Here is an 18,372-nt window from a genome sequence, read left to right on the forward strand (position 1 = left end):
TGACCCCTACTTGCTAGAACACCTGGGCAATATTTTCCTATGAGCTCACTGATAGTGAGTTTATTTTGGTAACTTTCTGGAGATGACTCAAGTTGTAATTGAAAAGCAAGCATGTGTATATTGGGAGAGAAGAAAAACAGCAACTGCTAGAATGAACGCACGGCCACGTTATGACTGACAAGAGATCTGCTCACACCAGAACACACATACTTGTTTAACTCTGGATATACATTCAAATTTAAATGTTTATAATTCCTCTCTAGGTCCAAAAATGCAACAAAAAAAAACCTTGGAAACAAAAGGTTCATTTGCTCATTCTGGACAACAGGTATGAAAGAAGGCTGACTGCCAGAATTCAAGTGATTTTTATTGCTATTTCTCATGGAAGCACATTTTAGCTAAAACAACTTAGCAATTAGCTTTCCTCCTACCCCAACCAAAAAAAAGTTAAACACAAGTCATTGATTTGCTGGTTGTTCCCAACTTCAAGTTTAGGTCCCTGCAGATATTGACTATAAATTAGGTTCTACTTTTCATGGACAGCAATAAAGAAAAAATTAGACAAAATACATTTAACAGGTTTGTTTATTTGAGCAAAGAATGATTCTCAAATTGAGCAGCCCTCAGAACCAAGAAGAGGTTCAGAGAACTCCACTCTGCAATGTGGGCAGTGAGTGTTTATAAACAGAAAATGGCTGAAGAATACAGAAACAAAGAACAAAAAGCAAATTGGCCATTTCAAAGTTACTTTCCCTGTAAGGGTTAAAGCAGACAGTGCTTCCTTATCAAGCCAGCTAAAACTAGCCTGTTAGGGGATTTGACCATTACCACTCTCTCCTGATCTCTTGGAAGACCAGATAAACAATTTAGTTTTGGCTTGGTGGCACAGAACTTTAGCATAAGTCACTCCAGTTTGGTTTGGTCAGTAGGGGCCCAGTGAAGGAGTTCAGTCCAAACCTATGGCATCTTATAAATTTAACAACAGTCTATTTTGGAAATTATTGTGTTCTTCTCAATACACACAAAGAATAAAAAGAATAAGCTTTGTCTCCTTAAACTTAAGCAAAAATTTTCAAAAGTATACCTAATTTTTCCATAAAACTTAAGAAACAAACCCCCAAATAATAATTATCTGGGTGCTCTGGAAATTGCTAATTCTATAATATTTCTTCAAGACAAAAGATTCCTGATTACAGAATTTACCCAAAGCAATTAATTGCCTTTAGTAGTTTATTCCTGTGATTTAGCTCTATTCTATCAATACAGTCAGATCAGTTGGAAGGGGAACTAATTATGTTTATAAAGAACTATTCAGGAGAGCACTGCTGGATAGCTACAGATGTTCCCACACCTGTTGACTATATCCTAAATCCAGCACCATCCTCTGTACAGGAAATTATTATTAGTTCTCCATGGCCTCCTTCCTATAGTCAGAAATATATCGAAGAATGACATAATGCAAGAGTGTTTGCTCGTCTAGGATTACAATACACAGAGAATGTGATCCCAGAGGTTCAGTGCTGCCTGGAATCTTACCAACATCTGCAAGGTGAGTTAGGGACCCAGAAAGCAAAAAAATATTTTCCCCAAGGGTAGGTGAGTCATACTCCTCACTGTGAGACACTTGGAATTCAAGGCAGTAAAGAAGAGAACACACTTTAACATCCAGCAGTAATCCTTAATCACAGCTCGTACAAAGTTACTTGGATGACTTGAATATGGGGAATTTTTTTTCTTTCAAAAGTAAAATCAAACAATCATCAAGTCTAAAAATACATTTGAAATAAAAATCAATTCTGTATTTTATCTGTGAGTTGAGTCTCTAACATGTTTAAAACCTAGACAAAAGTGTTAAACAAACAAAAATCATCAATTATTAAGACATTTGCCTCTACTGGAGAAGCATGTACCGGGACAGATGTGAAAAAAAAACAGAATCAGTAGCAGCTTAGAAGTCAACAGAGCAGAACTGCACAGGTAAAAAGGGCCTCTGCCTGGAATGATGGCAGAAGAAAGGGTTTGGAGGAACTGTACTAATCAGGGAAAAATATTGTTTGAATTCTTGAACCATGAAAAAAATAGGATTTGGTTGATGAAACTCATTCTAGTTGGGGTGAAGATAGTTTGTTTTCCCTTTTTCAAATATGTGACCTTTGGCTGGCCAGTCAACTCAGCTGTTTGGAGCTTGATATTAAATTAGGTCAACGCCCAGGATTCAAGACCCACAGCCCCTAGCAATAAACATCACAATGAGAAAGCTTTTGTTCATGACCAGAGATTGATCTACTATCCCTAAACAGTCTCCTTCTAGAAGTAAGACCCCTTTTGCCAAACAATAGACTGTGATAAATTTAGAGTAAAATGCTAAACATAATTGGAAAGAGGAAATGTTCCATGTGACCCTGGGTAAGTTACCTAACCTCTCTGAATCTTGGTTTTCACATATTTAAATTGCAACCTATAATACTATGGACCAGATAGGGTTGTTGTAAAGATTAAATGAGTTACTTTGTGGAAAACTCTTAGAAGAGTCGGGGACATAAAGTAAGTGCTCGATAAATGTTAGTTACAATTAATACTATTTTTTTTTTAAATATTAACAGTGGGTCAGAATAGAATTTTTGTCTTTTGTGAAAGCAGGTTACTTAACAAGAAACAAGAAAACTGATATGGGAAATTGAAGAAGTGATTAAGAACTAAAACAATAGTTAAGCAATGGGATTCAGTGGGTCTTAGCCTGACCAAAGTGGCAACGTTTTTAAAGAAGTCTAAGCAATGCTATAAAAATGAAAGGGATCCAGAAGACTCACTCGATTAATATTTTAAAAAAACAGTATGATTTAGAATCTGTATGTTATCTATTTGGGCTTTTCTTGAGGCAGAGACATGGTGGTAAGAACACAGAGTGAAGCTGGAACCCTCTCCTGTCTGCATTATCCTTGCAGAAAGATTCCTGAAAACAGTTCCCACTTGTGTGAGGCTGGGTTTGCAGGTGGAAGGACAAAATCCAAAAGGCTGAGGAGAAAAAAGACCTGTCTCAAAATGTGAATTTGTGTCCATGTGCTTTCTCTCACATCCCACCCCGTCTCAGAAGTCTGCTCTTCTGTGTGGGGTGGGGTGGGAGGGGGGATGTTGAGTGAGGTGGGGCTGTTGGGGTAGTTGCTGAATCAGTCCAGTGGGATCAGAAGCTAAGTAAACTTCCTCTGCAACAATAAAGACCTGCTAAACAAAGGATTATCCCCAAGTGGGGGAAAAAAAAGGATGTCTTTGCTGTCAGTCAACGCTCCCTTCAGGGAAAAGCTTCCTGAAAGGCAGACTCAGATGCTTACAAATAGAGCAGCTTTCCCAAATCTGATTATGAGCCCTTTGGGCTTTGAAAATTATGGCAGCTTATGAAAAGTAACCACAGAGTCCTCTGTGGGTGTGGAGTAGGGCTCTGGGGTAGCCTCCTGGGAGGGGAATGAATTCAAGCCCAGTCTTCCAGATCTTGTTGCCAAATAAAAACAGCTTTCCATCGACACAGAGCCATTTGCAGCTTTGGCTTAAAAAAAAAAAAGTGAGTTCTTTTTGTTGTTTTGTTTTGCTTTGTTTCACTTGTGTAGATATTTGTGGCTAATACAAAATCAGACCTCTCCTAAAGATATAAAGAATGCAAACACAATACAAAATAGTACAAACCGAGGACAATGTTGAGTGTTTCTCCCATAAAGAAAATGTGAAATGTGCGGGTTTTTGTTTATTTTTTCCATCACAAATTACCCCCAGAGAGCTAGAGGCTAAGATGGGACTGGTAGAACCACTGTCCCTCCTCTGCTGTGACAGACCTTGTTAATCAATCATGGTACTGTTTCTTCTAAACAAAACATTCCAAGCATTTAGCCGTCCATCAGAGATGGCACAGAAGTGGAGGCCAAATTGAGAAAAATCTGGGAATCTCTGAATAAAAATAAAAATATATATATTTATAAAAGAACACTTCAGACTGGGCACCAAAATGCTGAGAAAAGAACACTAGATTGGAACAAAGGTTATTACACTCCAGTGTACATCAGAACCACCTGAAGGGCTTGCTAAAACACATTGCTGGGCCCCATCCCTAGAATTTCTAATTGAGTAGGTTTGGGGCTTCAGAGAGCTTGCATTTCTAACAAGCTGCCGGGTGATGTTGATGCTGCTAGTCCAGGAACTGCATTTGAGAACCACTGGACTAGGGCTTAAGGATCAGCCTATGGTAGGCTGATCATGGTTCCCAAAGATATGTCCATGTCCTAATCCCTGGAACCCACAAACATGATCTTACATAGTAAAGTTTCTGTGGATGTGAATAAATTAAAGATCTTGAGATGAGGAGATTATCCTGGATTATCTGATGGGCCGTGCTATAAAATGAGTGTTTGTGTCCCACCAAAGCTCATTTGCTGAAGTTGAAACCCTCAGTGGAGTGGTATTTGGAGGTGGGGCCTTTGGGAGGTAATTAGATCCAGCTGAGGTCATGTGGGTGAGGCCCACATGATGGGATTCATGTCCTTAGAGGAAGAGGAAGAGACCAGCACTCTCTCCGTGCCATGTGAGGACACAGCAAGAAGGCAGCCACCTGCAAACCAGGAGGAGGGCCCTCTGCAGGAGCCTGGCCATGCTGGTGCTCTGAGCTTGGACTTTCCATCCTCCAGAACCATGAGAAATGAATGTTTGTTGTTTAAGCCACCCAGGCTATGAAATTTTGTCTTAGAAGCCCAAGGAGACTAAAACAGGCCCTAAATGCCATCACAAGTATTCTTGTAAGAGAAAGAGGGAGATGGAGACAGAAGAGAAGGAAGCAGTGTGGCCACAGGAGCAGAGACAGGAGTAATGCCTCCAAAAGCCTAGGAATGGTGGCTGAAAGAGGCAAGGAACAGATTCTCCTCTGAGCCTCCAGAGAAAACATGGCCCTGCAGACATCTTGATTTCAACCCAGTGAAACTGACTTTGGACTTCTGACTTCCAGAACTGCGAAAGAACAAATGTGTTTTAAGCCCTCAAGTTTCTGGTAATTTGTTACAGCAGCCATAGAAAAGTTACACATTGTCTTAAAGCTGAGAGACTAAATCTGCAAAGCAGACACTAGAACTCACAACCTCTGCAGCAATTCGTCCAGGGTGGTCAGGAGTTGGTCAGAAACTGCCAGCTTCTCTGTTGACTCTGCTTTTAAATTTAACTAACCAGAGAAAGCCAAGTATGTTCCCTGAACCAATCACATAAGATTGCCCTGCTTCTAGTTAGCCTGCCTCCAACTTCCTCATGCCAACAACCTCCTATCAGAGCACCCCTGACACCTTCCCTCTTGTCCATGATAAAACTTTCTGACTCTCCTGCCTGCCTTTAAGTCTCTACCAAGTACTAGTGTTGGTGGCTGACCCTTGCTATAGCAAGCTCTGAATAAATGGCTTCGGTTTGTTCTCAGTTATGTAATTTTTGTTTATTTCCACAAATCCTTTGTCTCAGTAAAGCCATATTCATTTTTTTCTACCACACGAAGTAGTTCATTGCTCATAGAAGATATTTAATGATTATTTTCAAGGCTGTAGCAAATTTAGTACAACCTCCCCTACTATCAATGAGGAAACTAGGACCTGAAGAGAGAAGTTGATTTGCTAAAGGTTATGTTGGAAGGAAAGATTAGAAGTCACATGTCTGGACTCCAAATCCTATGTTTTTTCACTGGGAGATTGACTTACTGCTCCCAGTACTTCCCCCAGTCCACCTGCTCCATGCCATGGCCTTGCAGTCTAGGGAGTATACTTTCCTGTCCCTTGACTTTGGGCTTGGCCATGTGACTTGCCTTGAGCAATGGTATGTCAACCCTCCTCACCCAAGCAAGAATTGAAATGTGCCTCACATTGGGTTTGGCATGTTGCGCACTGTGAGAAGAACATGCCTCACTTGTCCCCTGGTCCAAGGAGGATGAGAGACTCATGGAGCAGATGCCCATTCAACATGGAGCTTGCAGCCAAGTGCAATAGCCAGCCTAGATTAACCAATCCTGGTTTACCTATAGATGCATGAGCAGGAAGTTTTTATGGTGTGTGCTATGGTTTGAATATTTGTCCCCTCCCAAATTCATGTTGAAACTTAATACCCAATATAACAGTATCAAGAGGTGAGGCCTTTCAGAGGTAACTGGGACATGAAGGCACGTTAATCCATCCTGCCTTCATGTATGGATTCACCCATTCATGGATTAATGAATTAATGAGTTATCATAGGAGTAGGCAAGTTATCACAAGAGTGGGTCTGTTATAAAAGCCAGTTTGGCTCTCAGTGAGCCCCTCTGCCTATGTGATACCCTGAACCACCTCAGTACTCTACAGAGGGTCCTCACCAGCAAGAACCCCTCACCAAATGTGACCTCTCAGCTTTGGACTTCCCAGCCTCAGTCTCTAGAAATGTAAGAAATTACATTCTTTCCTTTATAAGTTATCTACTTTTAGTTATTTAGTTATAGCAACAGAAAACAGACTAAGACAATATACCCCTGAGGCTTGCGGGTATTTTCAAGCAGCAATAGCTGATTATTACAACTATCAATTATTTGAAATAAAATGTGTGACTTGGAAAGGAAAGCTCAAAAATAGAAAGGTGTTTATTAATAGAAAAAAAAAAAGAGGGAGAGAGAGAAAATCTCAGTAGGACTGTGTGTACTAGTTATCTATGCCCCATAACAAATTACCACAAACTTAGTGGCTTATCATCTCACAGTTTCTGTGGGTCAGGAGGGCTTCTGCTAAAGATCTCAGAGGCTGCAATTAATGTGTCAGCCAGGGCTAGGTTCCTTCCAGAGACTCCACTAGGAAAGTGTCCACTTCCCTGCTTATGTGATTGTTGCAGGCATTTGATTCCTTTCAGATGAGTCCATGGCAGTCTGCTTCTTTGAAGCCAACAAACAAAGAGCAGAACACGTTTGCTAGTGAGACAGGGTCTTTTTTTAACCCAACGTCATCACAGAGTGGCCTCCCATTGCCTTTACCATGTTCCGTTGGTCAGAAGCAAGTCAGAAGCCCTGCCCATAGTTAAGGGGCAAGATCACACAAAGGCATGAGTGGCAGGAGGCAGGCACCTCAGGGGAGGGGATGGCCGAGCCTGTTCACCAACGTCCACCTTCTATCTGCCATGGATGATCCACGTCAACTGTTCATCCATTCCTATGTCATGGAGGTCTTGGACCTGTGCTATTGAAGAGCTGGCCAGGAGAACATGAGGAAAGATGGAAGGAAATAGTGATATGTTCTGGAAAATAAAAAGCTGAATGAAGCAACGTTAGCTCTTTGTTTCCTTTTTAAGGATCTTCATGGTCGGGCACGGTGGCTCATGCCTGTAATCCCACATTTTGGGAGGCCGAGGCAGGTGGATCACGAGGTCAGGAGTTTGAGACCAGCCTGGCCAAGATGGTGAAAACCCGTCTCTACTAAAAATACAAAAATTAGCCAGGCACAGTGGCAGGCACCTGTAATTCCAGCTACTCGAGAGGCTGAGCCAGGAGAATCGCTTGAAGCCAGGGGGCAGAGGTTGCAGTGAGCTGAGATTGTGCCACTGCACTCTAGTGTAGGTGACAGAGTGAGACTCCATCTCAATAAAAAAGCATCTTCACTACATTTAGTAGGAAAATGTGACCCAGGAACTCTGCCTTTTGTTATGTGCCCTAGAGAGAACTGCTAGCACAGGAAACTTCTACACAAGGCTCAGTATTTGTCATATCAAGGACTAGAAACAACCTATGTGCCCAGCAATAGAAGAATCACTAAATAGATTTTGGTCTATCTGTACTCTGGAATACTTTGTATTAGTTTAAATAAAAAGGGCAAATTTGATGTATATTGTTGAGTGAAAAAAAGATAAAGAATACACATGCAGTATGACACTATGTGCATAAATACTCATGTAGACAAAACATGGAATATTTTCTGAGTATAAAATACACAGTGAAACATCTGGAAAGATGTATAGTAGTAACAGTACTGGTCAGTTAAGAGCTTCTCAGCTGACAAGAACTGTGTCAGGGGAAGGATCAAAGGAGAGTCTGGTCATAGGTAATGTTTTGGCTTTTTGTGTGTAGAGAATGTATTTTTATATTACTTGCATAATGAACTATTAAGGGAGTATAAATTAGAGATTCTATATATGTCATCTATACAGCTGTTTAGATTGCAATGGTTTAAAAATATATCCACTCTCGGCCAGGCGCGGCGATGCCTATAATCCCAACACTTTGGGAGGCCGAGGTGGGCAGATCACCTGAGGTCAGGAGTTCAAGACCAGCCTGGCAAACATGGCGAAATCCCATCTCTACAAAAATACAAAAAAATTAGCTGGGCATGATGGCAGGTGCCTGTAATCCCAGCTACTCAGGAGGTTGAGGCGGGAGAATCGCTTGAACCCGGGAGGCGGAGGTTGCAGTGAGCCATAATTGTGCCATTGCACTCCAGCCTAAGGGACAGAGCAAGATTCCATCACAAAACAAAACAAAACAAAACAAAAAATATATATATACACACATTTATATCACTCTCATCGCACTACTGAAAATAAATATAAAGAAAAAAATTAATGATAGTAAATTTTAAAATTAAAGAAAAATATGTCCACAAATTCTTTGATACACCTACCAGCAAGAGATGGGACTCAATTCCCTCCCTTTAAGTGTAGACTGGACTTGGTGATTTGCTTCTACAGAATAGATTAAAGCAGCAGTAATGGCATGTCCCTTCCGAGATTAAGTTGTAAAAACACTGTGGCGTGTGGCTGCTTTCTCTGCCTTCTCTCTCTCTCTCTCCCTTTTTCTCTCTCCTCTCTCTCTCTCTCCTCTCTCTCTGTCTCCTGTCTCTCTCTCTCTCTCTCTCTGTCTCTGTCCCTCTCTCTCCACTCACTTTAGAGGAAGCCATGCTGTGAAAAGGTCTATGTGGTGAGGAACTGAAGCATCTTGCCAACAGCCATAGGAGTGAGCTTGGAAGTCGATCCTCTAGTTCCAGTCAAATCTGCAGAGACTGGAGCCCTGGCAGATATTAAAATGTTTGTCATTTTAAGCTGGTAAATTTAACAGTAATTTGTTACACAGCAATAGATAACTAATACATAGGTTCATTAGACTCGTAGTGGCCCTTTGCAACAAGGTGGTATTTCCAACCTGGAGCACGTGAAAGTGTTTTGAATGACAGAAAGTATATCTCAATTCAGTTCAACAAATATTCATGTGCTAGGAATTATGAAAAGTATGAAGTTAAAATAAAGTTCTTGTTTTCAGTGCACTCACAATCACTAGACATGGAAACTTCTGTTTCATCAGGAAAAAGTATAACCAAAGCTCTACCAAACCTTCCTTGCATGATAACAATCACCAAAATCCTAGCATCCACCTTGTCAAAAATGTTCTTCTGAAGTTTCAGATAGACAGAGGGAATAAATTTCAAGACCTATTACACAGCAGGATGACTATAGTCAATAATAAAGTACTGTATATTTCAAAATAACTATGAGAATAAATTTCAAATGTCTCACCATAAAAACGGTAGGTAAACAAGATGGTGGATATGTTAAATTAGCTTGATTTAATCATTCCGCATTGTCTACATATATTAAAACATCACATTGTATCCCATAAATGTATAGAATCATGATTTATCAATTAAAAATATTAATTTTAATACAATTTGTTTTTGAGATGGACTCTCACTCTGTCGCCCAGGCTGGAGTGCAGTGGCGTGATTTTGGCTCACTGCAACCTCTACCTCCTGGTTCAAGCAATTCTCCTGCCTCAGCCTCCTGAATAGCTGGGATTACAAGCATGCACCACCACACTCGGCTAATTTTTGTATCTTTAGTAGAGACGGGGTTTCACCACATTGGCCAGATTAGTCTCCAACTCCTGACCTGAAGTGATCCACTCACCTTGGCCTCCCAAAGTGCTGGGATTACAGGCGTGAGCCACCACACCTGGCCTTTAATACAAATTTTTAATGTTCTTCTGGTCCACCTGTAGTGGAATTTTCCTTTGGCTTTTAGAATGCATTCTTACAAGCTCTAGTGCCAGAATCACATCAACAATTTGACAGCTGCCCAATGACTAATGATGAAAAATATGACATCCACATGTTAGCAGTGGGTGTTGGGGTTACTGGTGATTTAATTTTCTTTATTGTGATTCTCTTTTCCAAATTTTCTGCCATAAGTGTGTATTAATTTGAAAAGCAAGGCTGGGCGCCGTGGCTCATGCCTGTAATCCCAGCACTCTGGGAGGTCAAGGCAGGTGGATTGCCTGAGGTCAGGATTTGAGACCAGCCTGGCCAACATGGTGAAACCCCATCTGTACTAAAAATACAAAAAAATTAGCTGGGCATGGTGGCGGGTGCCTGTAATCCTAGCTACTTGGGAGGCTGAGGCAGGAGAATCGCTTGAACCTGGGGGGAGGCAGAGATTGCAGTGAGCCGAGGTCGTACCACTGCACTCCAGACTGGGCAACAAGAGCGAAACTCTGTCTCAAAAAAAACAAAAAACAAACAAAAAAAAGTAAATGCTAATTCTTTTTAAACGTCACCACATATCAATCAATTAACAAAAATGTCTTTTTCTCTGTTGACATTCAGAACCTGGTTTCACTGAGTCCTCACCTCATGCTGTGGAAAGGTCTATGTGGTGAGGAACTGAAGCCTCCTGCCGACAGCCACAGGAGTGAGCTGGAAGTTGATCCTTTAGTTCCAGTCAAATCCAGTTCACCACAAAGTACTTAATTTTAGCCAGTGTGGCCCCAAACATTTCTCAAAGGCAGCTGGGTAAGCCCTGTGATGATGGGCTTATGTCCTAGAAGGAAACAAATAAAACGTTATTACCTGAAGGAAAAGTTTCCTTGATTTTGAGATCTTTCTGGGGCTAGGGTCTTGTGTCTTGTTTCTAAGGCTCAGACCTAGAAACAGAAGGTGGGCAGGGCCCTGGATCCTCAAACCTCTGGGAGCCAGCTTAGGGGCCCCTTTTTATTCTTGAAATTGTCCCGTTTTGGACAGTAAGTCAGAGGGTCACCTAACTGCACTGAGAAGCAAACCCTTGGGAACCTTCTCAAGTCTCCATAGCTCAGCCGAGTTTCTCTTCCAAGCTACACCATGCAGGGCCTAACACAGCTACTGACCCTTGGGACTGCAGGTAGTCATTAGGGAAAATCTTTCAGGAGGAAGATTCCACTCTCTTCTAGAAAATGACAAAGTACACTTCCAATCCCAATGCTAATGATTCGGGTTTTGATGTTAATTCTCAAAAGCTGAGGTCAGTGAAGATGGGGAAGCTGCTTCCCATGAAGTCATACCCTCAGCTCTGGGCTGAGTTAGATATTCCATAGTCAGAGCCAGTGAATGGTAGCAATGTGTTCTCCCACTGGGACTAAAGCTCTCCAAGCACCCTGCATTTCCTTCCAGTGAGTTGAGTCCACCAAGCTTTTGGAGATGTCTAAGAAGACCATGGCACCTTTTACTGAAAACAAGTCACTCCCGTCAGCTTCACACTCGGTAAAGGCAAGAAAAGGAGCAGACCTCACATCTGCTATACCTGGAAGCTTTTCCATCCTGCAGATAAGCCCTAGGCTGCCAGTACAGGCCCCCACTCTTTTAGGAGCGTTCTTCCTCATCGCCAATGCTGTGATGGGGAGAGTCCATGGAACTGGCTTTCCTGGAGATGTTCCTAATAAGCAGGGGAGAGACAACACAGAAATTGCCATTCAGTTCAACACACTGGGGATGAAAGAGTGAGGATAAGAGGAGAGTTGCATATAGTTAGCCTCTTTCAAGTGCCAGATTCTTGGCTGGCATCTTTGAATCGTGCCTTCACAATGTTCCATAGGACTGGCCTCAGGTAATTAATTCTCACGCTAAGTAAAGTAGAGAAGGTCAGGGCAGTGTTATCGCGCAGTTATAAATTTCTCCATTTACTCCAAGAGTGGAACCTTAAACTGAAATAACTCATCTAGTTATTTCCCAGAGTACCCCCATCCCCACCTTGTCAGTGATACACAATGTGACCAGGCAGGTCATTTCTTTTTTCTGGGCCACCTTTTCCCAAAGGGATTGAACCACATGATCTCTAGGGACCCTTCCTATTTTGAGGGTCCCTGATATCTGAAACTACCACTCTGTTCTCCTCATAATGAAAAATGTCATTCAGTTGGCCCTAAAGAGCTGACCCTCTGAGCTGTTTCTTGTTCTTGGACCTGTAAAGGGTCCTGGAGGATGCCAGCGGTGGGTTTGGATGAGGAGCAAGTCTCAGGAAGGGGAGCAACCGCAAGTGGTTAGGCCAGGAAGTAAGCCCTTGGATTTGAGTTATGGATGGATTTCCCATGAAGGTCAGACATATATTTTTAAAACCCTTGAGATCTATTTCACAAGTCATAAGAGATAAATGTCTGAAGAAAACACATGAAATGCTCCAGTAGGCAGTAGGTCTCCAGAGAAGTTTTACCAAGAATGGCAGAACAAAGGAGTTAAAGAAGAAAAGGTCAGAAAGAAAGGAATCACTTTTCATTTAAATCAGCATAAAACTATGGATCTGAGAAGAACAAAGACCTTAGAAATCACTGACCATGAGACTGCTAGAGCCTACTTGAAATCAAGGACCCTCAGATAGTGCTGGGACAAGAGCCTTGTGGCCTCTGATGTCCAGACACTCAGGGTCTATTTCTGGTGTTATCCTCTGGCAGGTGAGATCACCTCATCTGTATCTTGTTCACAGCATCGGCAAAGCCATTCCCAAGTGAATTGCTCCCTTCTCTGCTCACATCACTCTTCACTTGTAACCAATGGATAAAATTCTGTCTTGCATTATAGTTTGCTCATTCAAATAATGTATGTATTCAGCCAATATTTAATAACTCCCTAGAATGTGTCAACTTGAGGCTGAGAATATAGCAATAATCAGAATAGACACAGTCCCTCCCCTCCCAGAGCTCACAGAGCTTAGAAACTAGCGAGTGAGCAAGACTTTAAACTTAGCATCACAGAAGTCAATGTAGAAATATAATTTTAAATGTGCAACGATAGGAAGATACAGGCTTCTGTAAGAGTGTCTAATAGGGTTATCTGACAGGGTCTTCAAAGGTAGGTTGCAAAAGTTGCAATTGTCCCCAGCTATTTTACAAGCAAGCTCCCTGTAGGTATGATCTCATATTTATCTTTGCCTCTCCTACAGCCCTAGTCAGTGGCATATAGTAGCAGCTCAATAAATGTCTGTTGCAAGAAAGAAGTTACCAGACTGATTCAGTGCCAGGTCTTACTCCCACTAGAGTTAATAAAAAGCTCTAGTTACATGCTTCTAAAAGATATAACCTGTAATGTTTGCTTTTACTCCTTTTCGAGGAAGAAGTTCTAGAGTTCCAAACATTTTAAGAGAGGATTCAAGGGCGAAAGTTTGTGTAGCTAATGATCCAGCTTGGTATGGTTTATCTCAAAGCCAGGGGAGTTTTTGCTGCCTTCACCCTGTCAGCAGGGAATGGGCTCTGAAGATATGGGAGATTACAGGAGCTTTCAGGACAAAGGCACGTAAATCAAAAAGAATGAAAAGAAAACAAGATCCTTGATCCTCCTCCTGTTAACGTTCTTTTAAAAGTATTTTGTGAGAGGGTGGGGTGGGGAGGGGAAGGTAAACAAAGTTTTTAAATGGGAGTTAAGCCAGACGTTAAACAGCTGAAGCCAGTGTAGAGCCTGGGTCTGTCTCTCTGTCTCTCTCTCTCCTTCTCTGTCTCTCTCTCTCTCTCTCCTTATTTCTTTCTTACTGTTAACAATCCAAAATGATTAATAATTGAAAAATGATATCAGATGTCAAAGAGATAAGCCATTTCTTCCCTCTCATTTCAGTTCCTGTTTGGGTCAGAAACCCCAAGCTATACATAGAGCTCCTTTGGTGCTCAAATGGTTTGGGCTCCACTGAATAAATCAAGACAAGAGTGCAAAATAGTGATGAGCAGGTCAGAGTATCCGGAGCAGAGTTGCTTTCTTCCAAAAGAAACAGAATAGATCTGATTTGGATCTTAATATTAACTCATCAACAAAGATGTCTAAGAGCTATGGAGGTCTCATGCCCTCTATAATAAATGAAGGAGGGACCCAGGCCCCCTTACCAGAAACCTAGGCAGAAGTCATTCCACTCCAGGCCCCTCAGGCTTCTGGTCTTCTCTAAGATGCATGACCAGAACCTAAAGATACAGAAAAGTTCATTTCTGCCCCTGAAACTTCCACCGGTGGTCTACAGTCATACACAACAGCAGATCACTTCCTCAGAAATTAGAGTTGCCATATAAAATTCAAGATATACAGTTACATTTGAATTTCAGATAAGCAATAATTTTTTTTTTAGTATAAGTATGGTCAAAATGTTGCTAATTGGGGTGTCCTGTACTTTAATGTTACAGGACTTTTATGCTAAATCTGGCAACCCTTCCAAGTATCAAACTCAATAGACCTTAAAAATGTATGTTTACAGCCGAACGCAGTGGCTCACGCCTGTAATCCCAGCACTTTGGGAGGCTGAGGCTGGTGGATCATGAGGTCAGGAGTTCAAGACCAGCCTGGCCAACATGGTGAAACCCTGTCTCTACTAAAAATACAAAAAATTAGCTGGGCGCCGTGGCAGGCGCCTGTAATCCCAGCTACTTGGGAGGTTGAGGCAGGAGAATCACTTGAACCTGGGGGGCAGAGGTTGCAGTGAGTCAAGATCGTACCACTGCACTCCAGCCTGGGTGACAGAGTGAGACTCCATCTCAAAAAAAAAGAAAAAAAAGTATGTTTACCAGATAAAGTACAGGACAGCCAGTTATATTTGAATTTCAGATAAACAACAAATCATTTTTTACTATACCCATGTCCCATGCTGCAATATCTGGAACTCACATATTATTTAAAAATTACTTGCTTCCTATCTGAAATTCAAATTTAACTGAGCATTCTGTAATTTTATTTACTGCGTTTGGCAACTCTACTCACATGTTCCCTCCAACAGTTTCATGGAAGTAAAGCTAAGAAAAGAAAAAAATAAGGGCATTCTGAGCTGAGATGAGAAGTCCAGAAAAAACAAGTCAGTGAAGGGGATGTGGAGGAGGCAGTAGCGGGTCAGTCATACCGCTTTCCTTTAATAACTAAGTTTCCAAAATCGTGAGCTTAGAGATAGCTCTACTATTCTTATATTTTTGAAAATATTATATCTGAATTATTTCCCCTTTTCTGTGTTGTTTATTTGCTCTCTCTAATCAACCTTATCAGAGATAGTTTTTTTAAAGGATTAAATTTCAATTCTAAGAAGTTTGCCTGTTTTATTAATTTTTGCTTTTATCTTTATTATTTTCTTTGGATTTACTTTGGGGTATTTGTTGTTGTTGATTGTTGTTTTACTTTCTTGGGTTGAAACATTTTGCATATAGATTTTGTCATTATCATTAAGGTTTCTTTTTTTTATCCAGGTATTTAGAAGTGAGTATTTCGTGTTACAAAAATAAGAGCCTTTTCTTTTCTTTTCCTTTGGTTATTTGCTTTTTTTTAAAAATCTAATGATGCTCCTTTATGGCAGTGTTTTTACTTTCATGCTTCATAATTCGGGGATATGAGCTCATTTACAACAAAAGGAGGTTTTCACATGTGTCTTCCATCCCCAGCCCATGGAGATATCTGGGAGTGGTTTTGATTTTACTTTGCTGAGCCCCACGGCCCTCACTAGTCCAGGACATCAGCTTAGTTTCCACACTGTCACTGTGGTTTAAATCCACCTGCAAGCTGCCCCCTGCAAGCTGCCCCCACTGTTGGCTTGAGGCTCTGATTTGTCAGGGTCGTTCTGTGAACTAAGTTCACCCTGAGAGTGCCAGGCCTGGATTTAGACTTTGTGCACCATATAAGGGAAGAGAAACATAGTTCAAGTGTTTCATGGGCTCAAGTCTCGTGGCTTCTTCCATTTACTCACTGGCTGATTTTGGGCAAGTTGTTTAACTTTTTTTTTTTGAGAAGGAGTCTTGCTCTGTCGTCCAGGCTGAAGTGCAGTGGCGCCATCCCCGCTCACTGCAAGCTCCACCTCCCAGGTTTACGCCATTCTCCTGCCTCAGTCTCCCGAATAGCTGGGACTACAGGCGCCTGCCACCATACCTGGCTAATTTTTTGTATTTTTAGTAGAGACAGGGTTTCACCGTGTTCGCCAGGATGGTCTCGATCTCCTGACCTCGTGATTTGCCCACCTGGGCCTCCCAACGTGCTGGGATTACAGGTGTGAGCCACCGTGCCCAGCCAAGTTGTTTAACTTCTATAAGTATCAACTTTCCCATCTTGAAGTGGAAAGGGTAGAAACAGTACCAACCTCCTAGGATTTTTTGAAAGATGAAATGAAGAGTCTTGGCACAGAGTAAGTGCTCAATAAATGTTAGTGATGATTGTGGTTACCTTTGTATTGTTATTATGGTTAAGAATGTAATTTTTTTAAACTATGATCTTAAATTCACAGGTACACATGCAGGACGTGCAGTTTTTTAACATAGGTAAGCATGTGTCATGGGGGTTTGTTTTTGTACAGATTATTTCATCACCCAGGTACTAGGCCTAGTATCCATTAGTTATTTTTTCTGCTCCTCTCCCTCCTCCTACCCTCTGCCCTCCAGTGGGCCCCAGTGTCTGTTGTTCCCCTCTATGTGTCCATGTGTTCTCAATATTTAGCTCCCACTTATAAGTGAGAAAGTGGTATTTGGTTTTCTGTTCCTGTGTTAGTTTGCTAAGGATAATGGCCTGCTCCATCCATGTCCCTGCAAAGGACATAATCTTGTTCTTTTTATGGCTGCATAGTATTTCATGGTGTATATGTATCACTTTTTCTTTATCCAATCTGTCACTGATGGATATTTAGGTTGATTCCATGTCTTTGCTATTGTGAATAGCACTGCAGTGAACATATGCATGCATATGTCTTTATAATAGAATGATTTATATTCCTTTGGGTATATACCCAGTAATGGGATTGCTGAGTCAAATGGTATTTCTGTCTTTAGGTCTTTGGGGAATCGCCACACGGTCTTTCACAATGGTTGAACTAATTTACACTCCCACCAACAGTGTAAAAGCATCCCTTTTTCTCCACAACCTTGCCGGCATGTGTTTTTTTTTTACTTTTTAACAATAACCAAGGAATGTAAATATTAATGAGGCACAAAAATTGGCACACTGTATGCACATACAGAGCACAGTATACACCTAATAAATGTTAACTCTGTTGGTGGCTGATCATTTCAAATAACAAGGATGTTTCTATTCAACTCATTCATTTACTCTTTCAGTATGTGTATCCACCATGTGCAAGGCATCAGGCTAAAGCCAACACAGTGATAGCAGGTAGCTTTTGTGAGAATGCCTTGACAAAGATGAAAATTGCATAGCACCACCAAAGGAGTGTGTGTGTGTGTGTGTGTGTGTGTGTGTGTCAACAGAGGCAACATCTCATTAATGTGATGGTGATGAAAATGACAGCTACAGTAACAGGTGAGCTATTGTTGTTGTTTGGGGGTAGAAGAGCGAAGTCCTAGCACACACACAAATATAAATCATAAATAAAGATGCGCATCTCTTCTGAGAAAACAGGGGAGGAGAAGGGGTAGTTAAAAGTCCCAGATGAGTTTTGAGGGGTAAAGAAAAATTTCAAACATCTTCATCCCTCAGAGTGGTAGGAGACACGGCCATCTTCTGTGTATATTAACTGAAAGCTTAGGAAGGATGCATTTAATTTAAAGCCAGTTAGGAGCATTGCATTTGTTTGAGTGCTTTTGTAAGTGTTTTGTTTGCCTATTTTGGTGAGTTTGTTCCTGATTATTAAGTTTTTACTATTATTTGTTTCACATGTTATGAGGATATAAAGCTACAATGTATATCTTTTCCTTAGTCTACTCTTCAAAGTGGAATCCATATGGAAAATCAGCAAGGATTCAAATACATCTTTCAAAATTATACTCATAATTCTATTTTTAAGATTGGGACACATTATTATGGGGGCGATCAGATATTTCCAATCTTGCTAAGATGTTGTTATCCAAAAAGGATAATAATGATTATGCAAGCAGCATTGGTCAATAGAAATACAATATGACCCACACATTGTATTTTCAATTTTCTAGTGGCCACATTTAAAAAAGAAAAAAAGAAGCAGATGAAATTAATGTTAATAACATATTATATTTTACCCCAATAAATCAAAAAGTAATATCATTTCATCATGTAATTAATATAAAATATTGAAATATTTTATATGCTTTTCTTTTTCTCATTAAGAAAAAGAATATAAAATATTTCGAACTCTAGCACTTCTCAATTTAGATGCTAAATTTTCATCAGAAATACTTCATCTGCATTT

The sequence above is a fragment of the Nomascus leucogenys genome, chromosome 1a (genome assembly GCF_006542625.1).
Source record: "Nomascus leucogenys isolate Asia chromosome 1a, Asia_NLE_v1, whole genome shotgun sequence".
NCBI classification, from domain to species: domain Eukaryota; kingdom Metazoa; phylum Chordata; class Mammalia; order Primates; family Hylobatidae; genus Nomascus; species Nomascus leucogenys.